The sequence below is a fragment of the Mauremys reevesii genome, linkage group 9 (assembly GCF_016161935.1).
Source record: "Mauremys reevesii isolate NIE-2019 linkage group 9, ASM1616193v1, whole genome shotgun sequence".
NCBI classification, from domain to species: Eukaryota; Metazoa; Chordata; order Testudines; family Geoemydidae; genus Mauremys; species Mauremys reevesii.
In genome coordinates this window covers 25,689,968-25,706,743 of record NC_052631.1, presented here as the reverse complement: position 1 = coordinate 25,706,743, position 16,776 = coordinate 25,689,968, and the positions used below count along the sequence as shown (strand labels likewise).

At 41.8% G+C, this 16,776-nt stretch overlaps 1 protein-coding gene across 14 annotated transcripts in view; it reads left to right on the top strand.

Annotated features, from left to right (window-relative positions):
* MBNL1 (muscleblind like splicing regulator 1) overlaps positions 1 to 16,776 on the top strand; it is a 197,739-nt gene that overhangs the window by 71,656 nt on the left and 109,307 nt on the right. The window contains exon 2 of one of the 14 annotated variants that reach the window (XM_039488869.1): positions 16,100 to 16,131. The exons of the other annotated variants lie outside the window; for them this stretch is intronic. The gene's annotated coding sequence lies outside the window, so the exon portion shown is untranslated. The remainder of the gene's footprint in view (positions 1 to 16,099; positions 16,132 to 16,776) is intronic. 14 annotated transcript variants of the gene reach the window in all.

Below are 16,776 nucleotides of genomic sequence, written 5' to 3'. Positions count from 1 at the left end.
GCCTGGGTATAATATAGAGTGAGTGACTTGCAAGTTCAATGTGTTTAGCAGAGTTCTTACTGGCTCAAGCTGAGGGAGGCCCCTTTTTGGCTAACCAGCTAGAGCTGTTGCCTCCAGAGCAGTAGAAAGCCAGTTTCCGTTTTGGCTGTGACAGAGTGAATGTGGGCTGGAGGAGGTGGTGGTTGTAACAAACTGTGCACCACCTATGGCAATATATAAACACCAGTAATTGTCTGTCTCACTCACGCATTCCAACAGCAGTTGAAAAAAACCCAAAACCTCCTAAGTAACAGGAGTAATAACAAATTGTCATTACAATTAGGGAATAAGTACAGAAATTCCTGTGCACCTGCAAATAGATATTAATTAGCAGTGTATTATTTTTCATACTTTCTTAGGATGACAATAGAAAGTTATTAATATAATAGTACAGTAAAAATAACACCTAAGTGAGATTTTGCTTTCTGATGATATGAGGGTGACTACCTATTGGTTTATTATTGCTTTTTTATTTCTCAGGCCTTGATATGGCTTCTTATTTGACTGTGGCTGAATGGCATTTCCAATTATTTGGTGTTTATGTAAATACTTCACTCCTGTCTACAGGCATTAATACCATAGGATAAGTATGAATCAGGAGGTTAGTGATGACTTATGCAGCTGTTCACCTCTACATCAAATCCAGCCAAGGTGGTAGTTCCCAAAAGATGTTACCATCTCATTGCTGTTATAGGTCAAGTGGGTGTTTTTTTAGGTACAAAAAATACCTCCACAACTGTTAGCAGCCTCAGCAGTAAGCAAGGGGCTGAATGGAGTTGCCGTTCTGGCACATTCCATGGTTTTCTCCATGTCTCAGATCCTTTCCCCTTCCATGTTTACAAAATCAGTCTAGGTAGCATGGACTAGTTAATCGTCACCTCTTTCTGTATAAATCTCGTTCCCCACCTCATTCAAACCAAAGAATTTGTAAGACCCTACAGAAGTTGCATCCGTCATTTACATATCCCTTCGGCTCTGCTTTCTAGGGAGACAAATCCTGAGGTCCTTGCACAATTTACATACATTTTACATCAAACTACCATTGACTTCTTTTTCTTAATAAATACTGATCAAGGAAGTCAGTATTTGGCTTTAAATGATCATTCAGCTCAGGGCTTTTGCCCCAACTATTCCCCGTACCTATGCCTGTTCTGAGGTGTGTATTCCTCTTGCCATCTCATTAAAGGACCTAGCCCAGTGGTAGGCAGGGACTTGCTGGTCACCGCTTCCCACAGCTCCCACTGGCCGGGAACAGCGAACCGCGGCCACTGGGAGCTCCGGGGAGCCGTGCCTGCAGACGGTCAGTGTCAGCAAAATGTCTTGCAGCTTGCAATCAGATTATCCTGATGGGCCACATGTGCCGCCACAGGCCACTGACTAGCTGCCTCCCCCCCTGTATCAGGGCAGTATCTGATGATGATGAGAGATTCAGAGAGACAGACAGAGTTACTCAACTTCATGCAGATGTGTATGTGTTATGGAATGTTGAATGTTGCTTGATGCTCCCAGCTCTTTACATTTAGAGATTTCTCTGGCTTTGTTTGATTAAACCACAACTAAAAAAAAAAAAAAATGATATCTCTCTCTATAAAAAGCTCTCTCCAACCACAATTGCAATTATTTTTTCCACCACACCACTTCCCCAGCCCCACCCATCAATTAAAAATGCTCTTTAAGCATCTTCCACTTTTGTTTGTTCCCCTTTCAAAAAAGTAGCAACTCTATTATCCACAAATGGACAAAAATATTTCAACTTTCAGAGGTGACACTCTTTCCCCCCTCTCTTTGGAACAAGCACCATTAAAGGTCCAGTCCAAAAAGCCAGTGAGATAAAGATTGTTTTATCGTTCTGACCAGCTTGTCAAAAATCTACCACCCATCTTTTGTGTAATGTACAGACAAAGCATTGGACACCTGATTTATGCTTTTACAATTTTCTGTGGCTAAACTTGGTCTCTTAGTTGCAGAAAAGTCTACCAGCTCCATAATAAGTGTGAGTATTAGCAGAAGAGACGTAGTTCCAGTATTGCTGAGGGAACCTCTACCTAAGCATTTAAATAATAATCCAGAAATAATTTATTTACCTTGAGATTGGAGCTCCATTTTTATAGCCAAGACTATTCAGAAACTTTGTAATCAACAATAAGAAGATAGAGGACCTGTGAAACCAGCTGATGTTATCTTGTGCTCTGAATTATAATTACACTGTCCTGGTATTGATTTTCTTTATTTGCATACCATAGCTTACTGTGGAATTTTTGTTCTTCTATTCCATTATCATTCAGTTTTATGTAGCAAGTAAGCAAGGCTGAATCAGTGGTGTAAACAATGAAAAGATACAAAGGATGTGTGTTTACAACAGCAGTACTTGTTTCATATGGTTTAATTAGTCAGGGTAGACATCTGCCCTGTGGCTTTATCTTTGTAAAATATTGATCCAAAAACTGGCAATAAGGCACTTAATATAGGAAATCACTCTCAGGTCATGTACAAAACTGTAGGAAGATAGAAAGCCTGTCAGTCAATCTGAAGATGAGCTCTGTGTAGCTTGAAAACTTGTTTCTTCCACCAACAAAAAAGTTGGTCTAATAAAAGATATTACCTCACTCACCTTGTGTCAGTCAATCTGACTGCATGGCTGAGTACAGCACATTCTGTTTCACTGCAACTTTAAATTGTGCAACCAAAGAAAAATGAGCTTGTTAAAAGAATTTCTGCATCAGTATCAATAGAAACATTCTATATTAGTAACTTTAAAAAAAATACATTTGTAATGATTAGGAGTAGTGAATCTGGTATCAATCCAAGGCAGCAGTTCCTGAACTTTTTATTAAGGCGACCTACCAACTTCATTTTGTCTTTTTTGGGGACCCACCGTTGTCCCATAGCCCCCTTGCTGTCACTCCCACCTCCTGAATCCCCAGCAGGCCCTTCCCTCCCCATGTGCTGGCCGCAATCGCTAATAGGCTGCTGCTGACTGTGCTCACTGGCTCCAGCTGCTTCCTCTGCGCTGCTGCTGCTGCCACCTTGATCCTGCTCTCCACGCCATTGCCTGCTTCCCTGGGAAAGAGAGAGCATGGGAGGGCACGAGCACCTCCAGGGTATGCACAACCCACATAGACCTTTCCTATGACCCACTGGTAGGTCATGACCCACCATGATCAGGAAACACTGATCTACGGCACAGAATTATGTAACAGCACTGGATAATTAAACTGAATACATATTTTACTGTTTTATGGTGAAGCTAAAACTGTGTTAAATCCCCACAAACTATATATTACACTAAACATAAAGGCCGAATTCTACTTTATTCGTAAGAACCTCCACTGAAGATGATGGAGATACGGTTGAGATATACCCCAGTAACTGAGAGTAGAATCTGGCCCTTAGAGTTATGCCTGAGTAAGTAGGCATTTCAAATGTGTGTATATCCTGGCTCAGTCCAGTTCCCATTGCTGTTAGTTGGAGTCACACATGCACGTTGAGGGGAGAATATGGCCATAAGTATATCTGTCCTGGGTACCGCAGGAAGACAACAAGATGCCAGGAATGTGATTTAACTAGACTGGAGCTTGAATAAGTTCCACATCTGGAACTATCTGGCAATAATTCATCCAATGCAGGTCATCCTTCCTTTGTACCACCTGCTGCAAGACTCCACCCCCCCGGTGAACCTGGTCTCAGTGCCATTGCTGGGATTCCATCACCCTCCCCTTGTATGAAGGTTAAGGGGAGAGGTGGGAAAATGGGATTGTGTCCTCCCTGACAGAGTGTTAGGGACCCCAGCTTGTTCCCTGCCTTCTTTAGGAGATGTCATCCTCTAATCTCCTTCCAGTTCGGGTTTGCCTGGGAGCCGGAACCCCTATTATTCTTCATTTATTTATGTGTATCGAACAATTACCTGCGCTGGGCACCTGCCAAGTTACAACGTAACTTCCCTACTGGGTCCCCAGGCTGCTGAGAGTGAGGTGAAAACCCACCCCAGCCTGGCCCATCTGTCAGGGAGGAAAGTGTCCTTCCCAGCCCTAAAGAGGCAACTACCATGATGCCCACAGCAGGACTCAAAATACCCAGCCCTACTGTAATCCTAAAGCGGGGAGATGGGTGAAGTCCTTAAAGGGAGCAGCGCACTTGGAGGCTGTGGAAGGGGCATTAGCAACCTATACTATACCAAGATTCAATAAAATGAGGTAAGAGAAGAGCTTGAGCTTTATCTCTGAATTCACTTGAATGTGTCGCCATAAATTTGTTTTCATTTTAAACAGTTTTGTAGTTTGATTTTTCTTTTAGATTTTTTTTTCAATGAATTGCTGTCTGGTACCCAGAGCTCCATTTTTATGGTGCTTGGAAGATGCTTGAGAGTGAGTAGTTTTGGTTCACCATCACTGCATAGATCTTTGATGTGATCCTTTGTAAATAGTCTTTCCAAGCCGTTACCAGATGTTGTGTCATGCTGCAGAGTGGAGCCAGTATAATGAACCCCTGTCTTCCAGTAGGCCTATAGCTGTGAACGTGTGCATGATCTTCTAGCCAATCTTAGATGTAAATGACCTGGATGTTTAACTTGTATTTATTAATATCAATAAAAGCTGATCCCCATTACATCTAATGCTGGCAAAGTAAAAAATGACAGCAGAAATTTAAGTTCCCTTAAGTTAAATAACCAACACTTTCTATTAATTGATTTATTTGTATGATCTAAATGTTTTAACACTTTAAAATAATTTGCTATATTCATTTTGAATGTGCATTCTTGCTGGGAACTTGGATGGTAAGTGTGAGCCCAGAGAAAATAACATGCTGGTAATTAATGCAGCTCTAAAACAAAGAGTTTACAATAGTAACCCTGAAAAACTGTAATGTGTAGTGCCAATAGCTTTTCATCTCTGGCCACTGATTCTAATCCAGCCCATTTGGCTAAATATCATCATGACTGAGCTGTGTGTTGTGAGTTGGCTGCTTCAATCCAGTTCCTTACTGAGATGGTGTCTACACCAGAGCCACTACTAATTGGGGTCCTCATTATTAGTTTAATCAGAAAGGCAAAGGATTGAATGAGATCTGAATCAGAACTACTCCCTCACTCCTAGAGGCAGTTGCTTCTGAAAAGGGTTGAGAACTTTAGGTGAGGTTTGTATTGACTGAAATTCTATGAAGGAAGTCAGACACATAATGGTCCCTTCTGGTTTACAAATGTATGTGGCCAGATGCTCAGCAGGAGGATTGAAGCCAATGAAGTTGGGTGTGGAGTGGGACTATAAGGCTATATCAAGATGGTAGCTTATTTGCAAGGATTTCCCACCATTGTTAACACTGATGCTGGTAGAAGCAGAAACCCTAATGGAGGCAAAGTTCCTGTGGATGCCAGCCTTTTTAACACGGTATTGTCAGAGTGGGCTGATATTTGCACAGGTTGTACCACTACAATATTGAAATGTTTGTGTTACAAACACTGCAGATGAACACATTTTTAAAATTCCTCAAAGGAATAATAAATAAATAAACTCAGTAAATTTATAGAAACACTGAGCTTGTATTTTTATAAAACTGTATTTGTCAGTTTTTAGCCATCATTGGTCTTGTAAATACTGTACTCTTAAATGCAAAAAATGAAGCTAATGCAAGGATGAGGTTGCCAGGTTTAGTGTCCTCTTTAGTCTTTTTGTAGTACAAATATTTTATTATCAATGCTTTTAGCAATCGCTTTTATAAACCTAGTATCAGGGGGTAGCCGTGTTAGTCTGTATCCACAAAAACAACGAGGAGTCCGGTGGCACTTTAAAGACTAACAGATTTATTTGGGCATAAGCTTTTGTAGGTAAAAAACTTATGCCCAAATAAATCTGTTAGTCTTTAAGGTGCTACCGTACTCCTCGTTGTTTTGATAAAGTTGTTCTTCCAGTATGGGATTTATAATGAGAGACTACGTGGTTTCCCAGTGAGCTACTCTTTCTGATTTAAATCTTTGTAGCTGTATCTCATTCTTTTTGTTCTATCCTGTGTCCATTATATTCCTTCAAGGGCAGTCTTTTGAAGAGCATAATGGCCAGTGTACTACAATATGTTTTTGTGGAATAGTTGCATTAGGTGAGGTCTTATTTGGCAAAGTGAAAACTCCTCCTCTCTGATTTATTGTCTGTCCCTCTGGCAATACAACCAGCTATTTGATTTTACCACAGCTGTGCATAGCTTACAGCGTGGAGGGTGAGGTTTGAAGGACTGTTTATTTAGTCTGTAAGCATGTATTATTGTACTTTAGCATTAGCAGACATTTGCCAGTTAGGCTACGTTAACCTTCATTTATCTATGAACTTTTCCATAATCGTGGCCTCATTTCTTTCTTAATCTCAGCTATGTGTGCTTTAAAACTAGTGTTTCTCAATTTTAAGAATCTGTTTCCTTCCTGTTACTTGTATTTCTGTTTTCCACTTTGTTTACCACTGAAATCTGAATCTAGATCCGGACAAATCTTCATTATATTAATTTGTAACTAGATATAGAGTAATCGTTAGGCATGGTAAAGTCTGTCTTTCTCTAATTTCCAATTGTTGCTTTATGATGGACTGTTCTTTTCTTGCATTATTGGACTAGCAGATAATCACCATTTATTGGAGAAATCTCTGCTCTGATCTTCATAGATTTTTTTTTTACTTCCATAATTTTTAACATTTATTTTTCCTTCTCAAATACACCTACCCCTTCCATTTACCAAACCAGATTATATGTTAAAATGCTAGTACTGTATCTTTGATCCTGTACTTTTTTTAAAAGATTTGTTTCTGTTGCCTCTTCTATCGGTTACTGTACGTATCAATAGTCTATACTCTGTAAGTAACTGCACATTGTATCTTTAAGGCTTCACAAATTTAAAAGATTATCTGACTATTTGATTTGATTTCACTTCATTTACACACACACACCCTTTTTTCCCCAAAATTCCAATGCTTGTGAGAAATACCTGTTCAATTTGATCATTATGTTGCTTGAGACCCTTTTCAAATCTGTTGACTTTATGAAAAATGTAGTGTCCTGCATGTTCTCCAGCTTTATCAGCTCTGGGGTTTGATCTAAATTCCACTGTTTGAGCTACACTAGGCCTACTTTAAATTTCCTGATACTTTTAGTTGCATAAGATACTCTTCATCTCGTCATGAATTATTTTGTATTGTTGCTGTCTACTGCATTCCAAGATTGAGTCAAGTGATTTCTTTGTATACTGTAGTCTATAAAGCCCTTTGGAATTATTTCAGGTTAAAGAATAATGATATCTCATTTGTCATATATGATTCACTTTCTATAGCAAGTCACAATAGTTTTGGATGTTGCTGATACTCAGTAGATTGCACTCACCTATAGAAATATGTTGCTTCCTCAGTTCTTCCATAATCACTATCCTAGTTAATTCTAGGGTCATTGAAATTTTCATAATTAAACTTCTCTCTTAATTAACATGATAGCTTATTTCAAGGCCTCCTTGATCTACATTAGTGTTTCCTGATCTGATCTCTTATCTTGCTCCAAAATCTGTCACTTTGAGTAGCTGCTTGTTTTTTACATTGATCTAGGTTGTGTCTGTTGCACTACATACAATGCAGCATATCATCCTTTTATTTTTTTAAATTTTTCAGCCAGTCTTTAATCTGTAACAGCACACTTCCTTCTGTTCTGTTTTTGTTTATCCCTCTTATAAATTTTGTGTTGATGTTTCCATATGCCAGTCAGGTACCCTTTTTAGCTCAATTCAGTTACCCCAATTAGTTCTTATTAGGGCTGTCAAGTGATTAAAAAAATTAATTGCGATTAATCGCACGAACAATAGAATACCATTTATTTTCAATATTTTTGGATGTTTACTACATTTTCAAATATATTCATTTCAATTACAACACAATACAAAGTGTACAGTGCTCACTTTATATTTATTTTGGTTACAAATATTTGCACTGTAAAAAAACAAAAAAAATGTATTTTTCAAATCACCTCATACAAGTACTGTAGTGCAGTGGTTTTAAAAGAAAATTTCTGGCAACCTAGTTGAAGAAAATTGTTGATGCCTGCGACTCAGCGGAGCTGGGGATGAGGGGTTTGGCGTGTGGGAGGGGGCTCAGGGCTGGGGCAGAGGGGTGAGGGCTGCAGAATGGGGCCAGGAATGAGGGGTTCAGGGTGTGGGAGGGGGCTCTTGGCTGGGGCAGGGGGTTGGGGTGCAGAAGGGGTCAAGGCTCTGGGCTGGGGATGCAGGCTCTGGGATGGGGCTGGGGATAAGAGATTTGGGGTGCAGGAAGGGGCTCTGGGTTTGGGGGGGCTCAGGGCTGGGGCAGGGGATTGGGGCACAGACTTACCTATGGCGGCTCCTGGTCAGTGACGCAGCCTGGATGCAGAGGCAGGCTTCCCGCCTGTCCTGGCACTGCAGACCGTGCTGCGTCCCGGAAGCAGCCAGCAGTAGGTCCAGTTCCTAGGCTAAGGCACGCAAGAGGCTCCGTGTGGCTCTCGCCCACAGGCATCTCTCCCCCCGCCCCAGCTCCCATTGGCCGAGAACACGCTAAATGGGAGTGCAGAGCCAGTGCAGCGTATGGAACCCCGTGGCCCTCTGCCTACGAGCTGGACCTGCTGCTGGCCTCTTCTGGGGCGCAGTGTGGTGTCAGAACAGGTAGGAACTACTAGTTTTTACTGGCCAGCTGCCAGGGACCCTGGGTGCTGAGCAAGGCGATCCAGTGCCTTGCATTCCACGACCCAGAACTGGGTCATGACCTGAATTTTTAAAACCACTGCTGTAGTGCAATCTCTTTGTCATGAAAGTCGAACTTACAAATGTAGAATTATGTTAAAAAAATTGCATTAAAAATAAAACAATGTAAAAGTTTAGAGTCTACAAGTCCACTCAATCCTACTTCTTGGTCAGCCAATCACTCAGACAAACAAGGGTGGGTACAATTTGCAGGAGATAATGCTGCCTGCTTCTTGTTTACAGTGTCACCTGAAAGTGAGAACAGGCGTTCACATGGCACTGTTGTAGCCGGTGTTGTAAGATATTTACGTGCCAGATGCGTTAAACTTTCATATGTCGCTACATGCCTCAACCACCATTCCAGAGGACATGTGTACATGCTGATGACGAGTTCTGCTCAATAACGATACAAAGCAGTGCGGACTGACGCATGTTCATTTTCATCATCTGAGTCAGATGCCACCAGCAGAAGGTTCATTTTCTTTTTTGGTGGTTTGGGTTCTGCAGTTTCCGCATCAGAGGGTTGCTCTTTTAAGACTTCTAAAAGCATGCTCCACACTTGGTCCCTCTCAGATTTTGGATGGCACTCCAGATTCTTAAACCTTGGGTTAAGTGGTGTAGCTACATTTAGAAATCTCACATTGGTACCTTCTTTGCGTTTTGTCAAATCTGCTGTGGAATTGTTCTTAAAACAAACACGCGCTGGGTCATCATCTGAGACTGCTATAACATGAAATATATGCAGAATGCTGGTAAAACAGATTAGGAGACATACAATTCTCCCCCAAGGAGTTCAGTTACAAATTTAATTGATGCATTATTTTTTTTAACGAGCATCATAAGGAAGGAAGCATGTTCTCTGGAATGGTGGCCGAAGTGTGGAAGGAGCATATGAATGTTTAGAATATCTGGCATGCAAATACCTTGTAACACTGACTACAAAAGTGCTATGCAAACACCTGTTCTCACTTTCAGGTGACATTGTAAATAAGAAGCAGGCAGCATTACCTTCCGTCAATGTAAACCAACTTGTTTGTCTTAGCGATTGGCAGAATAAGGAGTAGGACTGAGTGGACTTGTAGGCTTTAAAGTTTTACATTGTTTTGTTTTTGAGTGCAGTTACATAACCAAAAAAATCTGCATTTGTAAGTTACACTTTCATGATAAAGAGATTGCACTTCAGTATGTGTATGAGGTGAACTAAAAAATACTATTTCTTTTGTTTATCATTTTTACAGTGCATATATTTGTAATAAAAATAATATAAAGTGAGCACTGTGAGCTTTGTATTCTGTGTTGTAATTGCAATCAGTATTGAAAATGTAGAAAAATATTTAATAAATTTCAATTGCGATTAATCGCACTTATAACAATAGAATATCAATTAATTTTTTTCAGTTAATTGCGTGAATTAACTGAGATTAATTGACAGCCCTAGTTCTTATCTGGCTTTCAGCACTTGCACTTCCAGTTCTGCATTCTTGTTTTAAATACCTTGCTTTCCCCTCCCACTTCTCTTTCCCTCTAGCTTTCTCTTTTGTTTTTTTTCTTCCAGAAATGACTAAGCTTCCTGTTATTCCACTCCGTCAATTTTTCCCCCAATATTCTTTTCATGTTGAGCAATATTTATTTGCCAGCAGCTTCCTTTGGAGTTTTCCTACTCTGTCTCCGTTGTATTTCTGCTGTTTTGCCAGTTACTTTTTATTATTAGCAGACATTATGTCCATGCCTATGTTACTCAATTGAGCTCATGTCCCAGAGTGAAGAAGAAAAATAATAATCTGAAATTATTTTTTTCATAAATTCACTGTCTCTCAGAAAAGACTGTCAAAGGGTATTTTAGGAAAACTCATCTTTCAGTCTCCTGAAGATATTACACTTTGCATTTTAATATAACAGATCTTTCATCGTCACTATGTTTTATATACTCTGTCTCCAGTGGGATTACTCAGATGTGTAAAGTTACTTGTGTGGAGTAGTTTGCTGGACCTGGTCCCCAGAATGCAACTATGGAGTTTCTACTGTGCATTCGGAACTTGCTGTTTTCAGCGTTAACCGTCTTCAGGACTTTACGGAAGTCTGTGTGTTGCTGGACTTCTTTTTTTTTTTCTTCTCCTCACTGCAGTACTGACTTTGTGTGGAAATTAACACCTTTTAGCCTCTTAAATTATCATAAAACCCTGGCATTTAGTAAAATCCTCGCCACAACTATAATAAAAATTAGAGGTAGCTTTCTGAAACATAGAGCTGATCACAAGAGATTTAAACTAGGAACTTAATCACCATAAGCACTTCTTTGCTAAAAACAAGAATGAAAGTCTCCTCTGCACACAAAAGATCTCAAGCCTAAAAGCTCAGAGAATTCACTCAAGCTTTCTCCACACTGGAAAATGTGCTAAGGATAAAATTATTTCTTGGTGTAATACAGCCGTAGTTGAAATCAATGACAAAATTCCACATTGTTAAAGGGAGAAAGATCATCAAGGACAAGCTACAAAAAACAAGGCAATAATCAAGATACTGTTGATGAACTGTGGTAGTCAGGAAAAAAAAGCAGAGAAACATCTGTATCTAGAATTGAAACACATAATTTGAACTATGTGTACCTCTGTGTGGCATTAATGAACCTGTGTGAAACTCAGTATGTCTTCATGTGGTTGTGTATCCCATAAATTTTGCTTTAAGTTTGGGGTTTCAACCAGCCCCAAAACATCTGAATTTCCAGCTGGTTTGCATCAAAATCAGATGCAATATAATAATTTTTGAGGTGTGGTTTTGCTGTAGAACCAGAAATAGGCCCACAGTTCAAACCCCATTTTGTAATAAAACTCAAAATCGAATCAATTGTAATTTATTTGAGAACATTTTGTTTAGACATGAAAAGAAGACTACTGTCCATAAAATATCTTCCAAAATATTTGTACACTCATGTAAAATCCTTTTTTGAGAACACTATGTGCAGAAAAATTTAAACGTAGCACAAAAGTATGCATATAGTGGAAAGGAGACAGATTATCAGCACCACTGCAGCATCCCAAAGCCGACTCATTCCAGCAGCTCAAAAACAAGCTTAACTAACCCCTCTTTTGGGGAATCTTCGGGATGGTGTCGACCTACCATAGAGGCTCCTATATACCACTCCCCTCCCAATGGAAGGGTTGTGATCAGGAGAAAGGACCTGTGGTTGGAGCATCTCTATGCAGCCATGGGCAGTCAATATAAGTTAGAGCAGTCCTGGCTTAGTGCAGATCAGTTCAAGAATCCTGGTGCCAAAGATGTGTTGTAAAGCCACCTTTGCCCCCCTTCTGCTTCTGTTCTTGTGAGCACTGTTCATCCCTAGATTTAGCAGATTTGCTGATAGTCCCTGGAGAGCTGGCTGGTCACGTGGTGCTGGTTGCCCTTGTTTCCAGCTGCTCCTGTTGATGACCAGGCTACTCACTGCAACAAAGAATTGTGGAGGGCTGTAAACAAGGAGCAGGATCCAGCCTAGCCATCTCTGATAGACATGGGTGGCAAGTTTGTAGAAATTTTGGTGGTGCCCAGAACCCGCCCCCCAACTCCGCCCCCCCAAACTCTGCCCCCACCTGCCTAAGGCTCTGGGAGGGGGCTCGGCGGGGGAGGTCTGGGGTGCAGATCCTGGGCTGGGGATTAGGGTACAGGAGAGGTGCAGGGTGCAGGCTTTGGGATGGAGTTTGGGTGCTGGGTGCAGGCTCTGGGCTGGGGCAGGGGGTGGCTGTGCAGGAGGGGGTGAAGGGTGCAGGCTTTGAGATGGAGTTTGGGGTTGGGAAGGGGTGTGTGGGAAGGGGGAGGGGGTGTACCTTCTGGGGAGGGAGTTTGGGGATAGGAGGGAGTACAGGGGTGAGGGCTGTGGGGCTGAGGATGAGGTGTTCATGATGCAGGAGGGGGCTCAGGGCTGTGGGTTGGGGTGTGGGGTGAGGGCTGTGGGGCTGGGGATGAGGAGTTCATGCTGCGGGGGGAGGCTCAGGACTGGGGCAGAGGATTAGGGTGCAGAGGGATGGGGGTTCTGGCTGGGGATGAGGGGTTCATGCTGCGGGGGGGCTCAGGGCTGGGGCTGAGGATTAGGGTGCGGGGGGATGAGGGCTCTGGCTGCGGCAGAGGATTAGGGTGCGGGGGGATGAGGGCTCTGGCTGGGGCAGAGGATTAGGGTGCGGGGGGATGAGGGCTCTGGCTGGGGATGAGGGTTTGGGGCGTTGGGGAGGCTCAGGGCGAGGGCAGAAGGGCAGGGTAAGGGCAGCCTGCCTTGCCATTAGTGAATGGCAGGTGCTAGGACCCTGCGGCAGCAGACAGCAGTTCTGCCGGGAGCCGATCTCCGGCAGCACAGAGCAGGCAGGGGAGAGGTGCGGCAGCTTTTTGTCAGGCAGGGGCGCAGCGGGGGAAACACGCGGGGTGGCAGGCGGGGCTGGGACCTGCTCCAGGCAGGGGCGGGGCGGGGGGGGGGAGGCCCGCGGGGGCCGGGGCCCGATCCAGGCAGGGCCGGGGGAGAGACCCAGCTCCAAATATTGCTGGAGCAGGGCACCCGGCCCTGAATATTCCTGGAGCCCGGGCACCGCAGGTGTATATAACCTGCCGCCTATGCTGATAGAGGCAATTGCTACATAAGAAGAGACTAGGAAACAGGAGATGCCTTGGGACTAGTGGGAGTACAGCTACCAGCCAGGAGTGGGATAAGACTGTCCAGGTGTGGAAGGAATGAGGTAGCTGGGCAGGATGAGTAAATGGAGAAAAGTACCAGATAGCTGAGGAAGTCAAGGAAAAAAGGGGTTCCAAGTGGAAGGAACGTATGTGGAGAAGGACGTAAGGAGAAGAGGACCAGTTGGTAGTGAAACATGTGCAAGAGAACAGGTAGGAGACCAGAAGAGGTGTGAGAGAGCAGGATGAAATGCTGAGCAATGCATTAATGACAGATGCATGTTCAACATGTTTTGAACATTTTTTTATTCCATGTAATCCATTGATATGGTTGCCACAGGGATGTTATGGGAGGGGAGATATTCAATAAGACAATCTCTTTAAGATGTGGTCCGTTCTACGAAAAAAATTTAGAAGCCCTGATTAGCAACACAGGGTAAAAGTACAAATGCCTAGTGAAAAGTACATAGCAGGTGGTCAAAGCAAAGTACAACCAGGAACTGATAATGTTTTTATGTACAAAAGAAAAAAACCTGGTGTCTCTGCCTGTCAGAAAGACTTGGGCATATTTTGATTTAGCTCTAAGATCACTAGCACAAATCTGGCCTAGATTGGTAGTGACTGAAAGTTGATACTGTTTGATAGCTGGGTTCCATGTGCAATGAACTGGTAGCTCCATCCAGTTCTGTCAGCTAACAAAATCATTTACAGCCTTAATTGGCCTCAACTGGCATCTTCGTTGGCAATCTCAGCAAAGATGCCGAAGACTGAACTGTGGTGGAGCTTGCTGATGCTGTCCCTTCACCAGAGGGGTTTACTCTCCAGAGCTTAGTCGAGCCAAGATTTGACAAAATAGCTAAGCACATGCATATCTTTAAGCCTGTGAGTTCCATTGACTTCAATAAGTCTGCACCCACACTTAAAATTAGGCATGTGCTTAGATATCTTACTCACTTAGAATCCCCATGCACACAAACGCCTATTGATACCAGGGGAAGTTTCATACACGTAGATGGAAGAGACTCCCTAATCAAATTTACAGTTAATTGCTTTGGAAAAGCAAATGTACCTGCCATTCCGAATGTATGTTTTCACTAAAATCAGCAACAGCAAATAACCTAAGTAAAATAGAGCTGTCTGGGGTATAAATATAACACATGGGGGAAGAATAAACAAGTTATTTTTGTCTATTAGGGATGACCATGCCTAAATGACTCGTGGCTCTGCTTTGCTGTGCTACTTATGACTTATGCAGTCATCCCCAGCATGTAAAAATAACTTTATGCTCCCCATTTTGTGCAATCTGTATTACAAGATGATTATTTTCTGTTACAAATGTTATTTTGCTTGTTTATGTCTTACTAACTAAATTAACATGGTTAACATGATCAGACGTTTAAACTGTGCAGTCACTGCATAACGTGGGGGACCTGTGCCACATGACAGAACAGACTCCATTGGCTCTACAAAGAATTCTTCAAATCAGCTAAAAAGTTCCATAGACAATGCAGAGAATCACATTTGAGCACTGTTGAACCATTGGAATCCAGTACTATCTTCCAATTGATTGTACTGTCTGCTCTCTAAAAGGAAATGCTCCAAATCATTGTTTTCAGCAACGTGCTTAAGCATGTAGTTAATAATATGGACAATGAAAGTTAGAACAGTACTGCAACTTCATGAATAAGCAGGATAACGTAAATGTTGAAAGTGTGCCTCCTTGGAGTTAACACAGTCTAGGGTTTACGTTACACAGCTGACGTTCATTCACCCACCCTCAGCAATAAATTCTAAATGTATCGATAGGTATTTGATGCATAATTAACTATATCATGCCATTTCAGTGCAGCTAATGGGTGTGGTTGGTACTCAGCACTTCTGAAAATCAGCCCACTTATTTAGGAGCCTAACTGCAAATCTTAACCTGAATTCATTGACTATGAATGGCTATAGTAATATTTAAAAATTCAGTTTACCAGTTAAACAAAAGGAAAATCCCATATTGAGAAGTCTTGTAGAATTTAATAGCAAATTAGATCTTTCTTAGAATTTTTAAATTAACCTACAGAATTTAATAGCTTATTTGTCATAGCTAATTTCAACAGCATGATCTTCAGTTTCTATTGGCTTCCTTTCTTTTTTAATTCCGTAGGACTTGTTCATAAAGGAAGTGAGTGTTTTGAACATGTTACAGCTTCTTACATGGAGATCACATTTTAGATTTAATTTTTATCAGTGTTTTGCTTACACAGACATACCTTTCTTAATACACATTTTCTACATAGCTACATAAGAGCATTTGCCTTCACGTTATTCGTTGCTAAGCAAGCTAAAATATATGCAGGTATATAGTTCAATTTTGGCTAGAGTTTGACTGGCTGCAGATTTCAAATATGGTCAGAGGGAAACCCTTCCTTTTGACTATAAAAGGTAATAGCACAAGTCCTTGTAATTTGTTATTTGTAAACTTATAAATAGCTGTTCTCTGTAGGTATAGTAACCAAGAATGCTTTGGCTAGCATTATGCGAGGAGCTGCCTCCCCAGAGTTTGCTCTGGCTTCTGCTGTTGCTGCTTCCATTTTTGCTGGCCAAGGAAAAGCTGCTGACTTGGCATCCTTTGCAACTGTTAGTATTGCAAATATTCAAGACATGAGTAATGGGTGACTTCTGGATCTTTACCAGAGCAAGAGGAAGCCGTCTTCTATCTACTGAAGGTAAGGAACAGAGATAGCTAATGGATGTTGGTGAGTGGCTAGGGCTTATTGAATAATAGTCTGGAGAAAATATCCAGACTCTGTGGAACAGCTTTTAGGGTCAGATGGAAGGAAGGAAGTCAAAACAACATCCCTCAGGCTTACAATTCGAGCTTCCTTTAGAGTGTCCTAACTGATGTTACACAATCCCATCTGGGACAATTTTAGTTACATTTAGGCAAACTGGGTGAAATCCTTGTCCCTGAAGTTTTTGACTGACATCAACAAGAGCGTTGCCATTATTTCAGTAAGGCCAGGATTTCACACACTGTCTTTATTCCTCACATAGTTTACAGTAAGTTGCCCAGTCTGTATTTCTGTTTTTTTCATTCAAACAAGTTACGCTCTAATACCCTGAGACTAGATTATCCTAACCTTACTCACTATAAGTAGAACTGTACTTTCTTAACTAGTCCCATTGAAATCAGTGGGCCTATTTGAAAAGTGCTGACCTCTTTATGGTGAGAGAAGGCTGCAGACTCTGTCCCATAGGCATGCTCTCCCATCCTCGCCCTTTTCTGTAGCAATTTCTTTCTTTCTTTCTCTCTCCTCCATCCAGCACCTTTCCTTCCCCCTCACTTTTCTTGTGTTTTGCTGTCTTGCACA